The sequence below is a fragment of the Prionailurus viverrinus genome, chromosome D3 (genome assembly GCF_022837055.1).
Source record: "Prionailurus viverrinus isolate Anna chromosome D3, UM_Priviv_1.0, whole genome shotgun sequence".
Taxonomy (NCBI): domain Eukaryota; kingdom Metazoa; phylum Chordata; class Mammalia; order Carnivora; family Felidae; genus Prionailurus; species Prionailurus viverrinus.
The window spans coordinates 93,108,314-93,130,941 of NC_062572.1; the positions used below are offsets into that span (position 1 = coordinate 93,108,314).

Sequence of the window (22,628 nt, forward strand, 5' to 3'; positions counted from 1 at the left end):
AGAGCCCGACGCGGGGCTCGAACTCACGGACCGGAGATGGTGACCTGGCTGAAGTCGGACGCTTAACCGACTGCGCCACCCAGGCGCCCCAATTAACTTACCGATTCTTAAGCCAAAACAAGGTCAGCCCTGTTTGCTCACCTGGAGAATGCAAAGGAGGTAGGCGGGCTTTCTACACAGCTCGTGCACCAAGAAGCAAAATTCCCTGGGTCCCGGCCCAGCTCCACAATTTTACCAAGGCAGGCGGAGAGGGTGGAGGTCTGCCAGAGTCCATGCACGCACCGGGAGCGGGCCAGCCACCAACCAGCCAGCGCAGTGGGCTGCTGTGTGTGGCCTCACGTCTGAACTGCCATCGGAGACTCGCTGGATTGGGCCTGCCTGCACCCAACTTCCTCGCCCGTGGTCACCGTGTTGTCCACACGCAGCAAGGATACGCTGAAAGAAAGGTGCCCACGGCTCTCTACCCTGTTCCAGCTAACGGCTCCCCTTCTGGACATCTGCGGTCCTCTGCCCCATCCCTCAGAGCACCCACCACGCAGATGCCCACTGGCCGCCGACACTCTTGCACCCCACCGTCTGCGGCAGATTAGGACAGGACAGCCCACGAGAACCTGGCGGTCTATCACAACCATCACCTGTCTTCTCTGATCCCTTCCCCTGACAGTTTGGTGGCTTTTTTTTTTTTTTCTTTTTCTTTCAGGTCTTTCTACCCATGCTGGTCGTTTGCTCTCTGTGGTTACTGTCTTGTAAAACAGGATGTTAGTATTGGTGCCATCGTCGGGTTTCCCAAGAAAATCAACATCCCGGCGCCGTGCTGAGCTGGAAATCTGTGCAAACAGCTGCTGGGTCTTTGGCGATCTGGGCTTCCCTCCTCGCCTGGGCCCTGCGATGCTACAGGGACCTTGGCATGGGACGACCCGTCCGGTTCCCACACGAACACGATATTCCCATGGAGAGATGCAAACATGGGGTCAGCGTTTTTTTCTTCTCTCTGGAGCTAGAGCTGGGCATCAGAAGGTGACAGGGAAACGGGGCAGCACACCACAGCAAGTGCAGTCCTCAACACGCAGCACTGCCAGATGGGCTCTCGCCAAGCTCATCTGGGAAGGGGACTCTCGCCTCCCCTCGCCGTGTGCATCTAGCAGGTATTGGGAACCGGGAACCCAGGAACCCCCTGGGGCTCTGCTCTATCGCTGTGGCCTTGGCCGCATCACTAAGTCCTTCTGCCTTTCAGTTCCTGGAAAATGTCGAGGTTCACCCAAAGCCACGTTTAGGTTTCTCGGGGGCTGTTAACACATCTGCAACTCTCGCTACGAGCCTTCTACAACAAGTGCACACAGAAATAACGTGAACTTACGAAGAAAGGTAAAGAGTTAGGAAAGTGCCCGTTTTCCTGCATGGTCATTCTACAGCATCGATGGCCCACTCCGAACCGACAGGAGAACCACACTCTGCAGTAAGGAGCCACATTTCGCTGTGCCCCAGCCACGAAGGGGCAGGTTAGTAAACTGCCATCCTGAGAGCGTCTAAAAAGTGCCTCTGGGGCCCAGCAGACCTAACGCACTCTCCAGTCTGGTCTAGCGTCTCCACGGACAGTTGGAAAACCTACGTCAACGGCCGCCGGTTTGTAGCCAAACAACAAACGCGGCCTGTAAATCCGCTCCCACGGGCACGTAAAATCCCAGATTCTAACGGCACCAACTCCCTTCTTGAACCGATTCCTGCCGATGCTTACAAATGCATAGCTATTAGAAAAATTAACCTTCCTTTCCAAAGTTCAGAATGTAAGCAGCCCGTAATCTCTCATCAATCTGCAGCACAACTGAAGGGCCAATCTTCCTGTAAAACCATTAACAGATTCTGCTTTTCTGTCACCAGGGTAATTTACTGAGGCCAATTTTAATCCTACCACTAAACCACTAATCCCATGACTCTACAGAATTGTCCCCAAGTTTACGTTGCTATGGCAAGTACTTTTACGCCAGGAATTCACTTATTTAGTACCGGTCATGTTTTTTAAGTTGGCTTTAGGAACAAGACCATCCCCCCCCACCCCCCCCACCCCCCGCCTCTCACTTTTAAAAAGTAAAAAGCCATTTTTGAAATCGGGAGGCCACTTGAACACCTGGGCCGTGCTCACTCGTCACAGTAACACTAATGTAAATTACGCCCGGCGTTACTCAAAGGGACAAATTATCGTCATTATGCTAATGGTCACGCTAAAGACATGAAAAGCTCTGGCGTGATGAATCTAAATCTGGTGGGAACATGATTATCAGTGTGAATGATGATATTTTCTCAAACTTGCATAAAAATGTTCTCTCCGTGTCACTGATAACGTCAATATAAATTATGCAGCACTGACTGTGGCGCTCGTTCACGTCGCGGAAACGCCGGGAGGCGACACCCAGGCCCACCTTTCTGTCCGCAAACGCCCTGCTCTGACGGCACACACATGAAGGAGGGTAAATGTGTTTACTTCTCCCCTGAAAACAGGAAGAACGGTATGATTAAGGCTAATGAGACAGATTCAACGAGAGAGGCACCTGGAGACACAGTAGGTCCGGTGGCCACACCAGAGCCGAACAAAGATGTTCAACACGGAGGCACGATCTTCGGGGGCGCGCCCGACTCCGGAGATGTCGCATCACAACCCGCTCTGGTGCGTGAAAAACCTAAGACTACCCAAAAAGCCAAGAGCAGTGTGTGTAAACAAAACAAATCACGAAGTGAAAGCATCACCAGGCTGCCTCCAGAAAATTCCAGAGCAGCGCCACAAAAGTTTAAACTATGAAAACAGGATCGTCCATCTGTTCGCTGATGCCACCATCCCTTAGGAAAAAAAAAAAATAACCAAGTCTCTAAGGGGAAAAGAAGAAACACATATTTCTTTAGGTCTCGCCTAAATCACTGGAATAATCAGGAACGAAAGAGTGAGTGTCCCTCTCCCCACATCAACCCTCAGCCTATCTGCAACCGATACAAGTTTTAACTACTCCCAAGGGGCTCTGTATTTCCCTGAATTAACACAGCCAACATTTAATATCAAACTATTTCCTACAAAAATTATTGCAGGAAAGAAACAAGTGACACTTGCTTTCCTCCCCTTAAACATCAGTCGAACAAGAAGCTAATAAAGCCACGAGCTGCCGGTCCACACCGTTTTCGATGCATCCTTCCCTGTACTAAATTTCAAAGAACATTCTCGAATGCCGAAATAAATCAATGCCTAACACAGTGCCAAGTCAGCTCAGGCAATACAGGTTAAATAGTGCCATATGGCAAAGACCGACACATGTTGCCCTTTTCTGGAAAACAAAGGGAAAAATTCCTAAACAAATATCCTTTACTTTACTACGGGGAGAGCTGAAGACAGGGTTTTCCAAGTGTTACTAAATAATGTGAAAATTCTATTTTAATTCTTAGCCATTTGGGGGGGAAAAAAACTACAGAGTTTTAACACAGAACCCCAATTTTTAAGAGTCTCTCTTTAACTATGTCCTGAAAGCTAACACCACATGTTAGCCTCCACTCACCATCCCTTAAATGAGCAAGAAAATAACAGGACAGCTGTATCCAAAGGCCGAGCTGACATCAGCAATTCCCCGGGGCGCCAGATCTGCAAGAGACCAGACTACCTGCTTTTCAAGGAATAACACACCAGATGAATTTTGTCTTGAAAACAAAATACATTAATACCTCAACCTGCGTTCAGCACTCCACTCAGAAACTGTCCGAACTTCACAACCACACAGAATCCCTATCCCTGAAATTTCAAGAACAAAACAACTTGATTAAATTCCTGACCAAATACACACACACACACACACACACACACACACACACACACAGAAAATCTACCAGAATGAACTCCTATTTGAAATAAACAGTAACGTGTATCTAAACCCAATGTCGTTTCTAAATGATTTATTTTTTTCTAGTCTCCTGTGTGGTGGTTTGTTCATTACTTTATATATATTTACATGGTGACATTCTCAAAATAGTCACATTTCTAATTACTCCTGCTTTGTAATTTTCACTACCGCTGGAAATGAAGAATAAATGCCAGATCTTTTTGGAGAACTACTTTTAAGGAAGGCCGAGAGCCACAAAATTACACTTCTTTACAATTCGAATGGACGCTGCTGGAAAACATCTCATTCTGGACATAAATATGACAGCCAGCTCTAGCTTTGGAAAGAAAAGCTTCAGCTGTTCCAATCCCGTGTAGCAAGATGCAAGGGCATTAGTTGCAACTGCTAATTTTTACCAGTCCATCTAAGATATCCTTAATATACCTTAGTGGGCAGTATAAATTTCAAACACAAGCAACGCCCATGGCTATTAAAGTCATAACCCCTAAAACCGTCCTCTTTCGAAGAAAATTAATTCTAAAATAAACATGCATTTTAAAGCCCTGGAGGAGACATTTTAAATTCATAGTGGAAGTTTTTCTTTATTCTTCCCATAAGGTTAATTTTATCAATAAATTCTTCACAAATAAACATTTGATGTGCTTCCTTCCTTAAAATGGGTTTCACCAATTTCCTGAAATTCACCAATACTCCTGAAAACTGTAAGACAGTCACGGCCAGAGTCCAAGGATAGAGAGGATGCCCCTCCCCCCATGACTCAGGCTCTCTACTCTGGTAAGAAAGGTTGGGGAGTTCTCAACCCACTCGGGGGCAGAGGTCGCCCCTCCATCAACGAGAAATGTCCTACCTCTCCCACCCCAAACTCACATGTTTCTGGTACTGGTGAGAACCAAGGCGAAGGCTTGAATCTGAAAACCGCTGTCACTCTCCCGGAGACACATTCAGACCCTTAACAGGCTGCTGCCAACACACTGTTGGCCGTTGGCCAACGGCCGGACAGCCCCGGAGGGAGGACAGGACAGGAGGGAGAAGAGGGTCACGGTCACACCAGTCAGTTAGCTCATGCCTCCAGTTAGCACCAAGCCAAACACACATCACGAGTCGGATAATTGCTGCTACCCTAATTCCTGGGCAAACTGAGTGGCAGCCCATGGATACCTATCTGCCGTCTACATTTACACCTGCCTTCCAGAAGCTCCATCCTGCTACCCATCTCCATAACATACTTGGAGACGTAGTCCAACCAGCACCTCATCAGACCTCAGAGCCGCCCACCTCCTGACTCTCCAAGTCACCTGAAAAATGCAAACCCAAAGACATGTAGTTTCCTATCAACAGAGTAACAGTCTGGGAGCCCAAGACAGTAACCCAGTTACTCGTCATGTGTAGACATGACTAATTCCGGAAACAAGGGTCAAAGGTGCCAAGTGGTAAGCAATCCACAGAAGGTCTAAGTGCTGGGTGCTAGTTCAGCAGTGGGTTCAAGTACAAGGCAGGAGCGTGAGTGTCGGACAGCACACCCTCAGCTCTGCACGTGTGCTGCCAGGCCCCCAGCTTTCTCTGGGCTACAGTCGGTAACATGCGAGCTAATTCAACTTTTCCCACAGCCCCTGGAACTTTTGAGGGGGAGGGGAGGGGCAGCTGAGAGATGCATTTCTGAAAAAACTGCTTGATTATGACAGAACAGAACGGCTCTATCCAAGCACTAAAACGTATAAACATTTACAGCAAGTAAGATGTCTGCTTTTGAAGAAGGAATGTTACTTCTACGTTCAAATATTTATAATGCAGATATGTAATCAAATAAATGTAACTTTCTTTTGCTTCCCTCCATTATTTCTCTTACTTCTGCTTTAATCTGTGCCCTTGAGAAAGTTCGGATGTCTCCAGCTAAATATGGTCTTCAGACACCGACGAAAAAGTCTTGTTTCCTATACCTTTAATCCTGATGCTTTATTCAGGTAGCGATCTAGTTACAGACAAAATACCACTTTTAATTATATAGTTAACACTTGCCCTGTTCTCCAAGGTTGAAAATGGAACAAAACCCAAAATAGCGTAACGTCTCAAGCATTTAAAACAAGCACGGTGTCAGAGGAAAGTGCACGCCTTTGGACAAGCTCCTTCCCGGTGAAAGTAACCAGCTCGTACTCTAGTTTCCTATCCCTACCACATTAAGGTATAATGCACTTGAAACTCTACACACAACCTTCAGTCAGACTTACAGCCACTCCCACAAAGAGCCTGTTTAAAAGATTCCTTCTGGCAGATTACAAGTAAGACCCATACGTATCCTGGAAAATGAACGCATAAAAATCCACAACCACCCATTAAACGGAGCGCTGCTGTTTTAAGAACAATCCAGGACTAAATTCTACTTAACTTCCTAGGTCACATTAGCCCTTTTCCCTATTTGGTAAGACTGAAAACCATCTGTTACAGTATACCGCGTTCTGAAGCAGTCTCTAACGAAGTCTCTTTGCTTTCTCACGTAACTGTGGCGCAACAACTTTCACATCAAACGCTCCACCTATGAACACTCAGACATTACCCACACAGGAGCAAGGAAGGTAAAGTTCAATTTATGGTAATGGAAACAACACGCTGTTTAGCATGGACCAGCTTTCAAAAACCTCTCTCATTCTCTTCCCTCCACGATGGCCTCTGGGACAGACATCACCTTACAAAGTTAGACACGCAGGATGTCAAAGTCCCAGGAAAACTTCAATCTCTACATTAGCCAGTCAACTTTAAAGGTTGTTTACAAATAACGGTGGGATTAACACCAATGATGTAAAGTATACTCCTCAGCAACTAATATCAGTTACACAACCCATAGTTACACGTTCTTGATCTGGTGCGTTTTGCAGCACACCAAGCCAGTTCGGAAGATGATTCTTAACAAAAGCTTTCAGAAATAAAAATAAGCAACACCCCTCTCGCTCTCCACTGCTGAACCCTGTACCTACCAACGGGCTGCTTTGTTTCGAGAGGGGCAGTGCCACTGCTCTGGGTTAGTTTTATTACACATCCCTTGGGATTTTGTGTTTTTTTTTTTTTAAGAATGTTAATGCACTCTGTTTCAGCATATTCAAATTAGCTAATTTAAGAAAACAAAGTCCTACTAAAGAACTAAGAAAAATACTAGACTGATATGCTTGTATCTCGGCACGTGAAAATTCTAATGCCATCAGAATTAATTCTAACTCCTCCAGGCTTGCTCAGGGCCCCTTCTTGCAAGGCCTAGTGAAACTAAAGATGTCCTCCTCCGGTAACCCGCTGCCAGCCCCAGGCTCCAGGCCAGCTCGCTCAAACTCGCTCCCCAATTTTACCAGGAGAAGGAAGCTCGGAATCATGCAGAGCAGAGGCATGTGGTATATTTAATTCTAGCGGGTCTGTGTAAACATAAATAGCACAACTATTTTGACGCCACAATCAAAGAATGTAAGAGAAAATGAAGGAGGCACAAACAAATGATAAAGTGAGCTTTTTTACGCGGCAGCAGAAAGTTTCCTATCAAATAGCATGCATGCCTGGTTCCTTAAAGTAGCTCTTACATTCCTAAACCAAAATACTCCAATCATATTAATAGGGCGGCTTAAAAAATAATCTGGAGAGGATCCTGCTGGGGGAAGATCCAGCCTCGCTTCCACTGGGGTCAGTACTTTAACGGCATTTTATTACACAGCCACAGGATGGAGGGCCACCAGTTTTTAAATCATCTTTAACCAGGATTGCAGACTTAATGGCAGGTTCACGAGGGAAATGCCTCCCCCCCTCCCGCATGTTTAATTAAGACCACGGTCCAAAGTTCCTTTTGTGACTTGCAGTCGGGTCCCGAAGCCCCTGCCCTTTGTTACGCAGAGGACCCCGCCGGCAGGCCGGCCCCACGCCCTCGGGCACATCTGGGCTTCCAGGAACAGGCCCCCGCGTCTACGCGGGCTGCTCGCCGCCCGGACGGGAAGAGGCCACGCAGGCAGGGCGCCACACCCACGCGCGGCAGCCCTTCGCGGGGACCGCGGCCGGTGCCCCCGCGCCGCCCACCCGCAGCCGCGCGCGGAGCCCTGGCCGGGACCGAATCAGGTGTGAATGCTTATGTAATCGTCCTCGGGGGCCACGCCTTTCCCACCGCCCCACCTCCGCCAGAACAAAGTGAAGTTTAAAATAGAAACCAATTACCTGGCCTCGGCCTCAGCCTCGCTTTGGCCCCCGGAGCGCGGCCCGCGCCGCCGCGCAGACCCCCGCCCCCCGCCCGCGCGGAGACACCCCGGACCGGGCCAGACACCCCCCCCCCCGCCCACTCCCGGCCCCGGCCCCACGCAGACCTCGGCCCCTGCAAGGCCCCCCCCCCCACCCCAGCCCCGCGGAGACCCCCCCCCCGACCCCAGCCAGACCTCACTACCCGCCCCACCCGCGGAGACCCCGACCGTCTGGCCCAGCAGAGACCCGCCCCCGTCCCCCGCCCTGCGCAGAACCGCCCCCCCCCACCCCGTCCCGGTTCCCCCCACTCCCCGCCCGGCTGCCCCACCTCCTTGGCCCCCTCACCCCCAGCCCGCTCCCTCCCCAGCTCGTCCCTCTCCGGCCCGCACGGACCCCCGCCTTTGTTACGGTGCGAAGTTGGGCCGTGGGTCCCCGTCTCTTTCACTTCTTGGGTTACAGTGCAGGCGAGTGACGTCCGCTCCACATGACGGGGGCGGGGGGCGGGCGCCGGGGGGCGGGGGCGCGGGCCGGGCCCTCCCCCACCTCGCTGCCCTGCCCGCCCCGCCCACAGCCCGCCCCCTGGCAGCCCAGCAACAAGCGGCCACCGCCCCCGCCCCCGGGGCGGGCAGGTAAATCCCCCCGCCCCCGCCCCGCCCCCGCCCCGCCTCCCCCAGCGGCGCCCCGGGCCCAAGGCCGCACGCCAGGATACAGAAATAGGAACGATTTAATCCGGAGACACGTCCCCCCTGCTGCCCATTTCTCAATCCGCGAGTTCAGAGGAGGAGGTGGGGGGGGAGGGGCGCTGAATCGGATCGAACTCAGGTTTTGGGGGCCGAAAATGGCCGGAGCAGGAAGCGCGGGGCCGGGCGCTACCTTGTAACTGAGTTGGGTTCTTGCCGGGGTACGACGAAGGCGGCCTGGGGTCGCCCATGGACCCCTGGGGTAACCTCGGTGCGGCCCGGCAGCCGGGCACCCCTTACGCGGACGAGGGCGGGACGCGGAGTCCCTCCCAGGGGCCTCCCTGAAGGGGTCTCCGGGGAAGGAGGGGTCACACGTGGGTCCTTAACCCGTCCGATGCAGCTGCATCATCCACCCCGGAATGAAGCGGCACAGCATCTGCGACACGGATGGAGAGATGCTACAGGACCAGGTCTGGTCCGTACACTTCCACACATCACTACCAGTATTCCGGGGGAAGTTGGTGCCGGATTAAGCTGATTCGAAACGTGGGGCGGCCCGTGACGCACTGCGCCCGTGAATGTGCCCATTGTGCGGTGGAGACCCGGCAGGCTCTCCGCGCTCACAAGTCGGGTGGGCAGCAGAACTTTTCACTGACCGTGAGTGGGTCACATTCTAGAATTTGCCATGGACTAAGTATGAACTTCTAGGGAGACAATAAAATACGAAGTTGTAAGGTACACGCTGTCCTTCACTTTTCTACGCAATTCACACCAATTTCCATAATCCCACTTTTCTGTACGTTCTGCGCCGGGCGAGTGGGCTCCGGACCCCGGGCGCGCGAGGGCGCGCCCGTCGCGTGGGAACGAGACGGAAGGAACCGTACATTTCGAGTCCCCGGTTGCTGAGAAGCATAATCATATCACTCCTCTTTTCTTCCCCATTTGCAGGTTTCGACTTGAATCCGAAAGCGCCTCTTACCGCCCATTCTTTGCAGGAGGGCAGAGGGGGCAGGGTCTCCTTTTGGACTGCTGCGCGCCCATCTAGCTGTCCAGACTCAGATGCAAGCGTGTCCACGTCTACAGCACAGAGCTGTGCACATCAGGAGCCTGCGGATGCGCGGGGCTGGTCGCACTTAACAGTGTGCATACACATGGGCGCATGCACGCGCGCGCGCGCGCGCGCACACACACACACACACACACTCACACCCCAAATTACCTCCGGGATGGAGAAAGCCGCTCCGGATTGGCCGGTAGGGCCGTCACTCACACCCAGGGGGCAGGGAGACTTTGCAAGGCTGTTTCCTTTTTTTTTTTTTTTTTTTTTTTCCTTCCCTCCCTACCGTTTCATTTAATGGTAAAACAACAGCAGAGCCCTGAAAGTTAGCCATCTGCGCGGAGAGTTTGCTTTCTTTAACGACGGGGGCGTCAGACAATATCCATTTAAATATATTTTGTACTTCCACAATGGATGAAAAGGGAAATTAGCAGTCCGGGATGGGGGCGGAGAGGGAGCGAGGAGTAAGGAGGAGGGGGTCATCCGGGGGGTGGACGCAGAGCGAAGAGTTGTTCTCAACGCCCAAAAGAGATTTTGACCTCTACTGATCTCGAAATTAAAAAATGTTTTTCACAGATCAGATTATAACAAATGCCGGCCCTCATTGATGCAACTCATTATTTTAATTTTATTATTTAAGCATGCGCCAGCAATCGTGTTTCCTTAAGAAAGAACTGACCTATTTTTGGCTGGAGATAAACGATCATGTTAACAGATGTTAATCTTGTAATCTGTTTTTCCTGTAAGCACTTTACATACCCGGGTTTCAGACCTTAAAAATAACATCTTTTCCAAAAAGACCTGACGTCACAATTCACTCCCTGAAAAATCACCCCCCCCTCTAGTTTTTTTCCTCTGCAATGATTTCAAAGACATTAAATCTTTTTCACTTTATAAATGCTGATTTGTTCTGCCTCAACTCCCACAGGCTTCTATTTGCATTTCAAATTCCACAGGTTACACCGGTCGCCTTTTCAAAAAATGTAAACCAACAATGAAGCAGCAAATGGCTTTTTGTGCATCTGGATTAAATAAGGCACAGAATGAATATATTTAAAAAGAGGGCTGAGCAAGTTGATCTTTGCACACCCGGAGACCAAGTAATTCTTTATCAGTAAGCCAGCAGCATGAGTAAAATGCAGACACACACCCCAGAAGCTCCCGGTCTGATCCCGGTCTGCTGCGGAGAGCTTATTAACGCGGATAATAAATGGAGCTGACTTACAGACCCACATTCTCGGCTAAAAGGCTGGGTCTCTCCGGTCCCTAATTGCAGGGCTCCACCGGCTTCCCTGCCTACCACCGCTGATTGTCGCCGCACACCAGCCTCCTCCATAAACCGCTGTTTTAAATACCCAACTCGGCTGGCTTTTAACAAACTTATTCATACAAAGTTTCTTTAAAACTTGACGAGGCGGTTTATTCTAAATACTGATCCTAACTATTCACTGTGTTAGTTCTCCCTGGAAATGGCAGACGAGGCGCTTTTCCAACCACCGCACCCCCCCCCCAACACACACGCCCCACAGCATTCTTCTTTTCTCGTATATACCCGGGTATATATCGCGATCAATACTTCCCCCACCCCCACTCCGACCCCCGCCAGGCCGGGTGCGACTCCGAGGAGTCCCTGCCACCCTGACCCCACTCCCTACCCCTCATGGTCATTGAGAGAACCATCGCCCCCCACCCCCACCCTAACTTCCCTTCCAGGCGCCCTTACTTCTTTAATGTTAGGGTCACTTATACGCTCCCAGCTAATGGGCATGCAGCCAGGGGAGGGGGGAGGCAACCCCCACCGAACACACACACACACACACACACACACACACACACACGCAAACACGTACCCGAGGCAGCAGCCCTCGGTGCCTACAGGCATCGATCCCATCAGCCAAACCCTTAATAATTGAAGCGGCTCCTCGGGCCCCGCAGCCCCATCACCCACCTTCATTAGCCAGAGCGTTTTACTTTAAAGTAAGGCAATTTGCTCTTTGTCTCCTAATGGATGGAGAGCGCATCCGAGCTCCCCTCCTCCCGCGTCGCCTTTGACGAAGTGTACAAAGCCAGAGCCTCTTCCGCGCTCCCACCCGGCCCCCACCCCGCCCCTCCACTGCGGTAAAAACCACCTCCCAGCGCTCGCCTCGCCGCCCGAAGTTGCATCTTCCCACTCCTGGAATTGCGGAGCGGAGCAACTACCCACAGGGCAGCCGAGCCGCCCTCCCCGCGCCCGGGAGCCCCTTCCCCGCCCCCCACCCCCGCGGCGCACACCGGGGTCCCCGGCGCGGCCGGGCCCGGGGCCCCGCGCCCCCGCCCCTCGCGGGCCCCGCGGCGCCCCCACCCCCACCCCCACCCCGGCCCCTACCTTGGCGGGAGGCGGCGGGCCCGGGGAGGAGGACGCGCACGCCCCGCGCCTCTGAAGGTGAAGCCGAGCGCCCGAGGCGCGGAGCCGAGCGCTGCACTAGACCGACCGCGCCAGCTGCGCCCGGGCGCGGGGGACGCGCGAGGGCGCGCGGGGCCCGCCACGCGCCCTGCCCCCTCCCCGCGCCGCCCTCGCGCGCCCCGGACGCGCCCGCCCCGCGGGGACCCCGGCGCCGGCCGGGCTTGGGGGCCTGCGCGGCGGGGGGAGGGGGCCGGGCCCCGGCGGCCGGGCGCAGGCCCGAGGCTTCCCCCAGCCACGGAATGGTCTGCCCTGTAGGAAACGCACACGCTCCACTATTGTCTCATCAGCACAAAGTTCTACCACACTGCGGGCAAAGTCTGGAGGCTCGCGATGACTCAGACCCAGATAATTCTTCCCCTAATAGCCCTGAATCACGATCCCAGCGGCTAGTTGTCGCCCCTTCTTCTCAAGGACTAACGCTGCCGCAGATCCAGTTACGGGAAGCTGTTTACGCGCGCACACGGACACACACGCACGCATCCATACGTGCAGACGTGTTGGGATGCATTTTCAGCCGACTTGGGCACCTGAGCACTAAGCCTCGAGTCCAGATCTCTCCGTGGGTATCCTTCCGGTGGTCCCAGATGCGTGTGCATTCCAAACGGCTTAGGGTGTGCGTTTCACTGAACTTCCTGGTAAATGTGCTGGGGATACTCGATAGATTAAGTCCTGAATCGAGATCAAAGTCTGGAAAGACTTCAGACGAGGATTCTGCTATCTGGCAATTTAAAAATGACTGTGGGCTTTTATTTTCATTTCTATCCTTGGAAAGTTCAACTTTAATTTTTCTGTTTTTCAAACCATTTCTTCACCTCCCCAACTGCTCTCCGCGGCCCGTAGTTAGTGGCAATAAGTTAAGTCTGGGAACGGAAATCCCAGTGTGACTCCAAGAAGCAATAATGGTACACGGGGCGGGGGGTGCAGATGGGGGGGGGGCGTGGAGAGGAGAAAGAGAAGAGGCGCGCCCCTGAGTCCGCGATGACGCAGAGCGAGGGAGGTGGCCTGCGGAGGGGAGCACTGTCTTCTCCCACCAGGCTCCTGGCCATGTTGCCCTGCTCTCCTCGTGATAGCTCCGCAGTGAGGATGGATTTCGTCCAAGACACCGCAGTCAGCGCCGCAGTCCGGCGTTACCTTCCGCCCTTGCAATTTCTCTTGGTGCCAGGCGCTCGCTAACACTCACTGCTGATGCAGCTCGGGGCCTCTCCAACTTATGGCATTTACAACAGAAACTACTACACACGAGCTCCAAAGGGGGGAGCTTGTGCCTGCCAAGCTGGTGTATCAGACACAGGGGCCATTCTGCACGTGTGTGTCGGGGTGGGGGGGGAGGGGTCGGGGGAGGAAAGGAGCTGCAGCGAGAGCGGTGAGAACCTTTCCAAAAAGGATCCTGGAATCCTAAAAGGCAAGCTCTTTGTGATTAACGATCTGCACTAATTTGGACAGCAGGCATAGTAAATGTCGTTGACAATTGTTGCAGGTTTGGGCATGAATGCTTAAGTGGGATGTATTCTTAATCAGATTTAAGTCTGATTCACAGAAAAGTATTGAACTGCCCAGAATTCATTACAATACCCAGTAAAAAATGCACAAATGAAAGTATTTCCCAATTCAACTAATTACGTGGTCATAAATGGCATATATAGACACAGATGCATTACCGCATATATATGTGTGCACCCACAAAGAGATTCAAATTTGCATACTTGGAATTTTAATAGTTGTTTTTGTCGTATCTGGGAATCGATTGGAGTCCACGTAAAAATCCACTCCATTCATCTGCATTCTTGGGTCTATTTAGGACTACAGTGTTGCACTAATAACTTCCATATGTTCAAAATTGACAAGTTCGATCAAGGAACGGTGAGCAAACCTTCCAAAGTCCTCCCTCCACGTAAAATTGTGATTTCCATGACTCACCTCCCTTCTGGAGCCTGCTTGTCACCCACATGTGATTTCACTCAGGGCTATGCTGGTTCTACAATCATACTGTGCTTTTAAAGATTTCCTTTCTCCGTGTCTCCACAATGCATGCAGAATCTGAGAATGTAATTTGAGAGACGGGCAAGGTTACACTCTGGAAAAACAGCAGCTTGAGGGCCAGCAGAGTTTGCTGCTTGTGAGGGTGCTGTTTGTGGCAGGCGAGACGTGTTGACATTATTTGTACACCACGTCACTGATCGTTGTTCGTTTGGGGGTGTGCTATTACCTTATTCGGGGGGAGGGAGGGTATGAAAATAAAATATTTTGTAAAAGTTCCTACACTACTTCTACAACGTATTTAGCATGGCTAAAATGTCAAGTGTTTAATGATATCTTCAAATATTTAAAGTTGCCCTTAAAGATCGAGGACATGCTTCCTGCACAAAGTACAAATCCCTGAAATCCTTCTGAAGAGGTTCACCTCATTTGAAATGTCACAGGACAATATTTGGGTGGAGAAGAGTCAGCGATATTAATGGATTGATGGTTGGTTGACTAGATATTTGGCTATCTACAATTTTATAACAGACAATAATTCTGGTTGATGAAATAGATGGAAAAGAAAACACACTTTCTCCTGTGATTGTCTAATGAATTATTTGGGACTCTGTCCCTTCAAGGTAAGGAAAATGGTATTTTAACGAAACAGCGTTCAGCAGCTGGTCTGTGTAGCTTATGCAGCAGCGTGATGGGTGGCCATTTGGATCAGAGAGGTTCTGGAGGGTTCCGTTAAAGACTAGCTAAGGATAAGAAACAAAAAGAACCCCAGAAAAGGCCTTGTCTGTCTGAAAGCTGGAAGTGAAAGTCCCTAAGGTATGAAATCCAAGACAAACTAAAAAATATTTATTAAATATGCATGCTCAAAAATTTAAGTGCATCACTTATTAGTAAATATTTAATGTTAATTCTCTCTCTGTGTGAATTTATATCCTATATTCTAAATTATATCTAAGAAAGGAGGACAGGGTGCACCTAAATCTAAAGGTAATTTTTAGCTCTTTGAACTAACTTAGATTTCACAGATTTAAGAGTGGATTAGGGGTATGTTGTAGTTAAACCGTCCACAAGTATTCCAAGGTATACAGACTGTTTTAGGAACAGTACAGCTGTTCTATCGTGTGTTACAGGTAACAATTTCATGTATAAGTGAAAATCGGTCGTTTGTTTAATCACTGAGAGTTTCAGAAACATTACCCCAATCCTAACTTGATGTTTTTTTCTGAAGTCTTTTTTTTTTTTTTCTCACAGAACTCAGAAACTGAGAGAATACACTGTATTTAGATTATGGAGGAAGGGGAAAACAGCCCATCAGTATGGAATTTAACATATGCTGATCCCCTGTGTGGAAGAGGGGCAAAGTTGTGATTATATATTTTTTTAATTTTTTTAATGTTTATTTATTTTTGAGAGACAGAGCAAGAGCAGGGGAGGGGCAGAGAGATGGAGGGAGACACAGAATCCAAAGCAGGCTCCAGGCTCTGAGCTGTCAGCACAGAGCCTGATGCGGGGCTCAAACCCTCAAATTGAGAGATCATGACCTGAGCTGAAGTCGGACACTTAACCGACTGAGCCACCCGGGTGCCCCATTTTTTTTTTTATTTTAAATAGTCTTCTACAAAATGGTTTCAGACGGCTTGAATCTGGAGGTAACTGACAGAATGTGTTTAACCTTGGTGTAGGAAACTATCTTAGTTCTGCTTTTTAAGATTTATTCTCTTGAAGGTGATAAACTCTAGTAATGAAATAGATAATATGCATTTCTTATAAACACACGTACACACATCCGCCTCTAATTGATCTATGTCCAGATTGTCCCATGTTTATGCCACGGTAACTTCTCACTAAGTAGCTTTCTCTTGTTGGGTTTTTTACATTCAGGACAATTTAGGGCCAAAATGGCTGTACTCTAGGCTTAGAGAGTCATGGTGGAGACCCGCATGTTGTCGGGAGACTTTTGTGAAGATCTTTTCATCTCTCCTCGATGCCCCAGTCTGAAGATGCTCTCTACACGGAGCCACATCTGAATTTTCAGATAGCTTAATAATCAGCAAAGTATCTCTCCAAGATTCTGTGCAACATGTACCCATAGGTATGATACGGAGAATGTCTCGTTCATCTTTCGCGATTTCCCAGGGAATCAACGTTCCCCACCATCTGTCAGAGGCAAGCTCCCAATGACCCATGATACTAGTCTTATTGCAACACAGATTTTCTGTTCCTGATCCTCATGCATCCATTTTGGCTAACGACCTAGGTATCGTTAATGGTGTGGGGACATAGAGTTCGTGCAGGTTTGCGATTGTGGCCAAAGTAGCGCAGAAAACACACTAACCGTTGAGATTGGCAGCCGCATTTTCTTACCGTTTGCGGTTTTCGGTAACTACATCAGGACCTCACAGCAGGTAGAGAGCCCTCAAATCTGTTCTTAATTTCAAGTTAAGTAAAGACTTTCGGCAACAGCTGGCAGCTGAATAGCTGATACCGAATTCCACAGTTGTGGTTCTTAATAGTTTGAAGGATGAAAGGAAGGAGTCCACGGAGCAGGATTCATTTAAGGGAAGACAAAGTCAGGAAGGACTCCTCTCGTGGGAGATTCTCCACGTTAGAAGAGGGACTGTGTCTATTACCTTTTCTCGTAATCCCTACACTATGTTAATTACTTAACGGAGACGTCGTGACCTATTAACACCACACTTTCTTACAACAGCAAAACCATTGACTTTTCCCGCCCCGAAATCCCATTATGTTTCACCAGGCATGACTGATTACATGTGTGTGTTCGTTGCAAAGTTTGCGGGGAGAACTGAAATAAAATAGGGGAACCAGCAAGGCCTCTCTCGCTGCGGGCAGGCCAGACACACTCGTAATGAAACTGAGGAGGAAGAAACGGTCAGAGGCTTCGCCAGAGATGGCAAGTGACTTGTCGCCTGAGACAGCAGGAAAGAAAGTACAATTTGGCATTTAGGAGATGTGGGGGAGTTAGAAGCAGGACGATAGGGAAAGAAGTGGTCGGGATATGGATGAGTAGTTGTCACGGTTCAGCGGTCAGGAGGCTTTGTTGATGAGGGACGCTAGGTACGTTTTGGGGGCTGACTTGTGGCAAAATACACATGACATAAAATTTACTACCATTTTGACCGTTTGAAGTTCAGCAGAGTGGCCAGCACGTCTTGTACATCCGTCTCCAGAACTCTTTCCATCTTGCAGAACTGGAACTCGGACCCATCAACACCCCGTCGCCCCAGCCCCAGGGACCACCACCCTGCTTCCTGTCCCGGTGAATGTGACTCCTCCAGGGGCCTCATGGAAATGGGATCACGGGTGTTTGTCCTTTTGGGTCAGGCTTACTCCCCGCAGCGTGATGTCCTCGAGGTCCATCCATGTGGTAGCACATGGCAAGGTGGTATTTTGTCTTCTTTAAAAAGATGCGGAGGTTAGGGCCACCTGACCCTGACTGACTCAACTCAGTTCAGTGTCCGACTTCAGCTCAGGTCATGATCTCGTGACTCGCGCTGTCAGCTTAAAGCCCGCTCTGTCCCCCTCTCTCTCTCTGGGCCTCCCCCGCTTGCGCTCCCCCCAGAATAAAGAAACATTTTAAAAAAATAAAGATGCAGAGGTTATATATAAGTGGAGGCAAGAACTTTACCAAATAAACTAACAAAGTGACGATAATCTCCACCAAAACAGTTCTCAAAAATTTTTCTTCTCTTCCCTAAAATGATCGCCTTTCTGGCTGTCTTTGCTTGTCTCTGTCTCCTCGTTAACTTCGGGATAAATACAAAGGAAAGCCCAGTCATCTTCTCAAATGGAAACCAGTACAGCTGAAACCACGTGGAACACACCCGAGGCTGAATTTGAGTTAAATACTCTTGGGGTAGTATTTTCTTTTCTTTTCTTTTCTTTTCTTTTTAACGTTTCTCATTATTTTTGAGAGAGAAAGAGACAGCGCGAGCAGGGGAGGGGCAGAGAGAGAGGAAGACACAGAATCCGAAGCAGGCTCCAGGCTCCGAGCTGTCAGCCCAGAGCCCGACGCGGGGCTCGAACTCACAGACCGTGAGATCATGACCCAAGCTGAAGTCGGATGCTTAACCGACTGAGCCCCCCAGGCGCCCCTTGGGGTAGTATTTTCATGGCTTATTTATGATTTACAGCCAGACTGCTTGCCCTCAAGTTGGAGAAAGTGTATTAAGACATCAAAAAATTAAAAATTAAGCCCGACAAAAAGGAACGGGGAAGTTTATGTATCAGGCATCTGAGGTGGGTGAACAGATGCGGGTCAGAACCACAGAACCAGGTGCGACCCTGGGGCCTCCCCGCCAGGCTGTGCACAGGCATTTGGTTCTAGAATGGATGGAGGTGTTTTCGTGTGCCCCAAACACACACTAAACCAATGGCATCAAATTAGACTTGGGGGGCCAAAATGGAATTTTGGAAAGAGACAAAAAGTTAGATCTCTCATTGAGGGGCTCGGTTGTACTGAGTCACTAAACACACTTTTGTGTTTTTGTTTTGTGATGTTGGTTATGGCACTGGTGCTAGGGGGAAATGATGTTAGGCTGCTGAAGCATTTAAAACAATTTTTTTAAGATTTTATTTTTTATTTTATTCTTTTTTTTATTTTTTATTTATTTTTTTATTTTAGAGGGAGAGCATGTGAACAGAGGAGGGGGCAGAGGGAGAGAGAGCCTTAAGCAGGCTTCACAGCACAGAGCCTGACTCAGGGCTCGATCCCAAGACTCTGGGATCATGACCTAAGCTGAAATCAGTGGCCTGTCACTCAGCTGACTGAGCCGCCCACGCTCCCTGCTGGAGCATTTTATATGATAAAAAAAAATTTTTTTTAATATTTTAAATTTTTAAAGAAATCAAATGTTTTTAATTTTAAAAGACATTTCAGGTACAGAGGCATGTGACAATGTGCGGTGCCTGGCTGGCTCAGTCGCTGGAGCGTGTGGCTCTTGATCTCAGGGTTGTGGGTTTGAGCCCCATGTTGGGCATGGGGGTTACTTAAAAATCTTTAAAAATAAGTGAACAAGGGGCACCTGGGCGGCTCAGTCGATTGAGCGTCCCACTTCGGCTCAGGGCATGACCTCACGGTCTGTGAGTCCGAGCCCCGTGTCGGGCTCTGTGCCGATGGCTCGGAGCCTGGAGCCTGCTTCGGATTCCGGGTCTCCCTCGCTCTCTGCCCCTCCCCCGCTCACACTATGGCTCTCTCCCTCAAAATAAATAAACTCAAAGAAAAAAATAAAGAAATTTAAAAAGATAGCATAAGAGTTGAGGAATTAGATCAGTAAAAATAAGGGTAGAAAAAAATGAAATCAGGGTCAAGATAAGATCACCGGGGCTTAAGATAAGCACACATTGATCCTCTGGGTTTTTAGAGGGGGCAGAATTTTCCAGTGAGTTTCCTAGCATCCGAAACAAAGAGGGAAGCGCTCATAATTTTTTTTTAATGTTTATCTATTTTTGAGAGAGAGAGCGAGAGCATGAACAGGGGAGGGACAGAGAGAGAGAGAGAAACACAGAATCTAAAGCAGGCTCCAGGCTCCGAGCTGTCAGCACAGAGCCCGACACAGGGCTCGAACTCACGGACCGTGAGATCATGGCCTGAGCCGAAGTTGGACGCTCAGCCGACTGAGCCACCCAGGCGACCCCGCAATCATCTTTACAAGATTTGCACTAGCTATAAAATGAGAAGTGCATATTTCCATAGAAAACTATTCCGTCCTAATTCTGGTGCCCAAGTGAAATTTCCCCAACGCTCTCTTGAGAGCAGTGATGATGGAATGGAATGGAGTAAATTCCTGACATTATTTTTTCATACCAACATTATTTTTACCGACCAAAATACTCAGTGCTCCTCACTGCAGTTTGGAGGTAAAACCATCAACCCACAATGTATTAAGAATTTACCTGAATTACCTTATCTGCAAACTAGGAATCGCACTTAGAATTATTACAGACAAGATGGGTGTAATGTGAGTGAAATCGCTCACAACTGTTTTCACAGCATAATAGAGTGTACAAGTATCTGTTCTTAATATTCAGAGTCTCTCCCACCACGTAGTTGCTAATACAAGTCAACACTACACAATCCCATTCTGCTCTAAGAGTGGTTCAAAATGTCCAAAGGCACCAAAACTGTTATCCCAAGTTGCATTCGTTCTCTTGAGATGTGGGCCGTGTCTAGAACTCTTCGATTTTTCTTCTTTTTTAGAATTTGGTTTGTTTCCATGGGATGTCGTTGGCATGGACAAGCCGAGCTGGGTTTTGGATTCACACCCCAAATCACAGATGTTTGAGAAGTGTTTCCGTTCAGGATCTGATGTAGACGTTCCAGCCGCGATGTGAAACGTGGGCTGGGGTTCCGCGCTCTTCCCCCCACCCAGCCGCACGCCCTGCCCACTCCCCTCCTAGCTGGGCCAGGGTCAGGTTCCCGGTGGGGCCCCGATCTTTCTGGCACAGGACTTGGCTTCTCCCCAGGAGGCCCCAGAGCTCACCAACCCTCGCCTCCTGTCGCCAGCGAGGCCTCTCTGCACTTCTGGGTTCGCAGAAGCTCCTGGGGTGTGGACGTGAAGTCTTTGCAGGGTCCGGACGCACACTTAACTTCTTTATTTCCTATGGCTTAAGCCCTTTGGCTCCTAGAAAGCCTTTATGTAAAATAAATACAGGAAAGATGTGTTGCGCTGTGCGTTACAATACGATACAATCCTCCATGAAGTGCCAACCTCTGTTCAAACAAAGCTCATGGCTGGACTGACAAATTTACAAAAGCCAGGAAATTCAGAGAGGAGGGGCCGCCACTCAGCCTGTGTCCCTGTCCTGTGGGCAGCACGGTGCGAAGCGGCCCCACAGAAGGAGCCGGGCAGATTTCTTCTTCTTCATCCGCTTTGCTTCTGGGTTAGAATACCTCAGTAAATTGAGGGTATTGGTAAAAATTAATCCTTAAATGGAAGTCGTTTTCACTGTTTCCCTTTTTTTTCCAGAAAATAAATCACCCCATACCTACCGGACAGACATTTCGGTTTCCCACCTCTCTCCCACACCGCTCAGCTTGCTTGCTTGCTTGCTTGCTTTCCTTTCTCTTTCTTTCTTTCTTTCTTTCTTTCTTTCTTTCTTCTTTCTCTCTTTCTCTCTTCCATCTGTCTTTCTTTCTTTCTTCCATCCTTCTTTCTCCTTTCTTTCTTGCTTCTTTCTTTCTTCTTTCCTTTTTTTTCTTTCTTTCTTTTTTTTTTTTTTAGCTGCAATTGAGTTTATCCAATCGTTTATATCGGGACGTCATCCAGATGGAGCAGAAAAGTTAACTTTTAGGCAAACTGATAATCAGCTTCAATTGTAGACCTTGGATCCTTTAAGAAACGTTAAAACATTTCACTAATATTTCTAATAGTAGAAAACATTTCTTTGGAACAATACAAAGGCCAAAATTAAGAAAGACAGACTTTGGCTCGCCTGGGTGGCTCAGTCGGTTGAGCGTCCAACTCGGGCTCAGGTCGTGACCTCACGGTCCTGGGTTCAAGCCCTGAGTTGGGCTCTGTGCTGTCAGCTCGGAGCCTGGAGCCTGCTTCGGATTCTGTGTCTCCCTCTCTCTCTGCCCCTCCCCCTGCTCATTCTCTCTCTCTCTCTCTCTTTCTCTCTCAAAGATAAATAAACAATAAAACTTTTTTTTAAAGAAAATAAATAAAAAGATGGACTTGTGAAGTATTACAGAGATTAGTGTTAAACCACTCTTACCTTTGCTGGAAATTTCATCTAATTTTTAGACACGATGATGTGCTTACATGTATCCCCTTATCGAAAGTTTTGAGGAAACCTTCTTTCGGTCACCTACACTACAAAAAGGACGACAAAAACTAAACTCTGCCCCAGAAGAACCTCTAGCAACATTATCTCCACCGAGAGCTGACTTTCTCTTCCCCCCTTGTAGGCCATTGTGCGATGTTACTGCACCCTCCCTGGCTGTGCAGAATTACCGGGAGGTTAATGGTGCAAATATGCTGTTCATTTTAGGGCCACTGTAGTGCTGATTAACTGAACAGGGAGGAAACACCGAGCATCTGTAAGAAGGGATTGTGAAAAGTTTGCTTAGCTAACGCTATGGGAAGAAAGACAGAAACCGAGTCAAAAACATTTTGTTCGGTGGAAACTCACAGAACAATCGTTTCCGATGGGTCCCGTCCGGGTCAGGGCGGTGCGTGAAAGCAGTGAAAGACAACTACTTCTCTCTGTGTGTAGATACGCCCGGTGTTTCAACTCAAAGACAATGTGTATAGGATGCCGTGGATAATGAAGGTGGGGACAACGGATTCTAGGTGATTATTTACAAGTCAAAAAATGAAACAGTCAAATGAATGAGTTCATTGTGTAACACCTAACGTTCCAGGGGCCAGGGC

At 49.1% G+C, this 22,628-nt stretch overlaps 1 protein-coding gene across 5 annotated transcripts in view; it reads right to left on the reverse strand.

Annotated features, from left to right (window-relative positions):
* The window catches only part of ZNF516 (zinc finger protein 516), a 129,367-nt gene extending 117,088 nt beyond the window's left edge, over nucleotides 1-12,279 (reverse strand). For 2 of the 5 annotated variants that reach the window (XM_047827993.1, XM_047827997.1), the window contains exon 1: nucleotides 8,469-8,534. The gene's annotated coding sequence lies outside the window, so the exon portion shown is untranslated. Of the gene's footprint in view, nucleotides 1-8,468; nucleotides 8,535-11,760; nucleotides 11,860-12,177 lie in introns of those variants that run through there. The other 3 variants (XM_047827994.1, XM_047827995.1, XM_047827996.1) reach the window with 3 other exon arrangements.
* Between the last annotated feature and the right edge of the window lie 10,349 nt (nucleotides 12,280-22,628).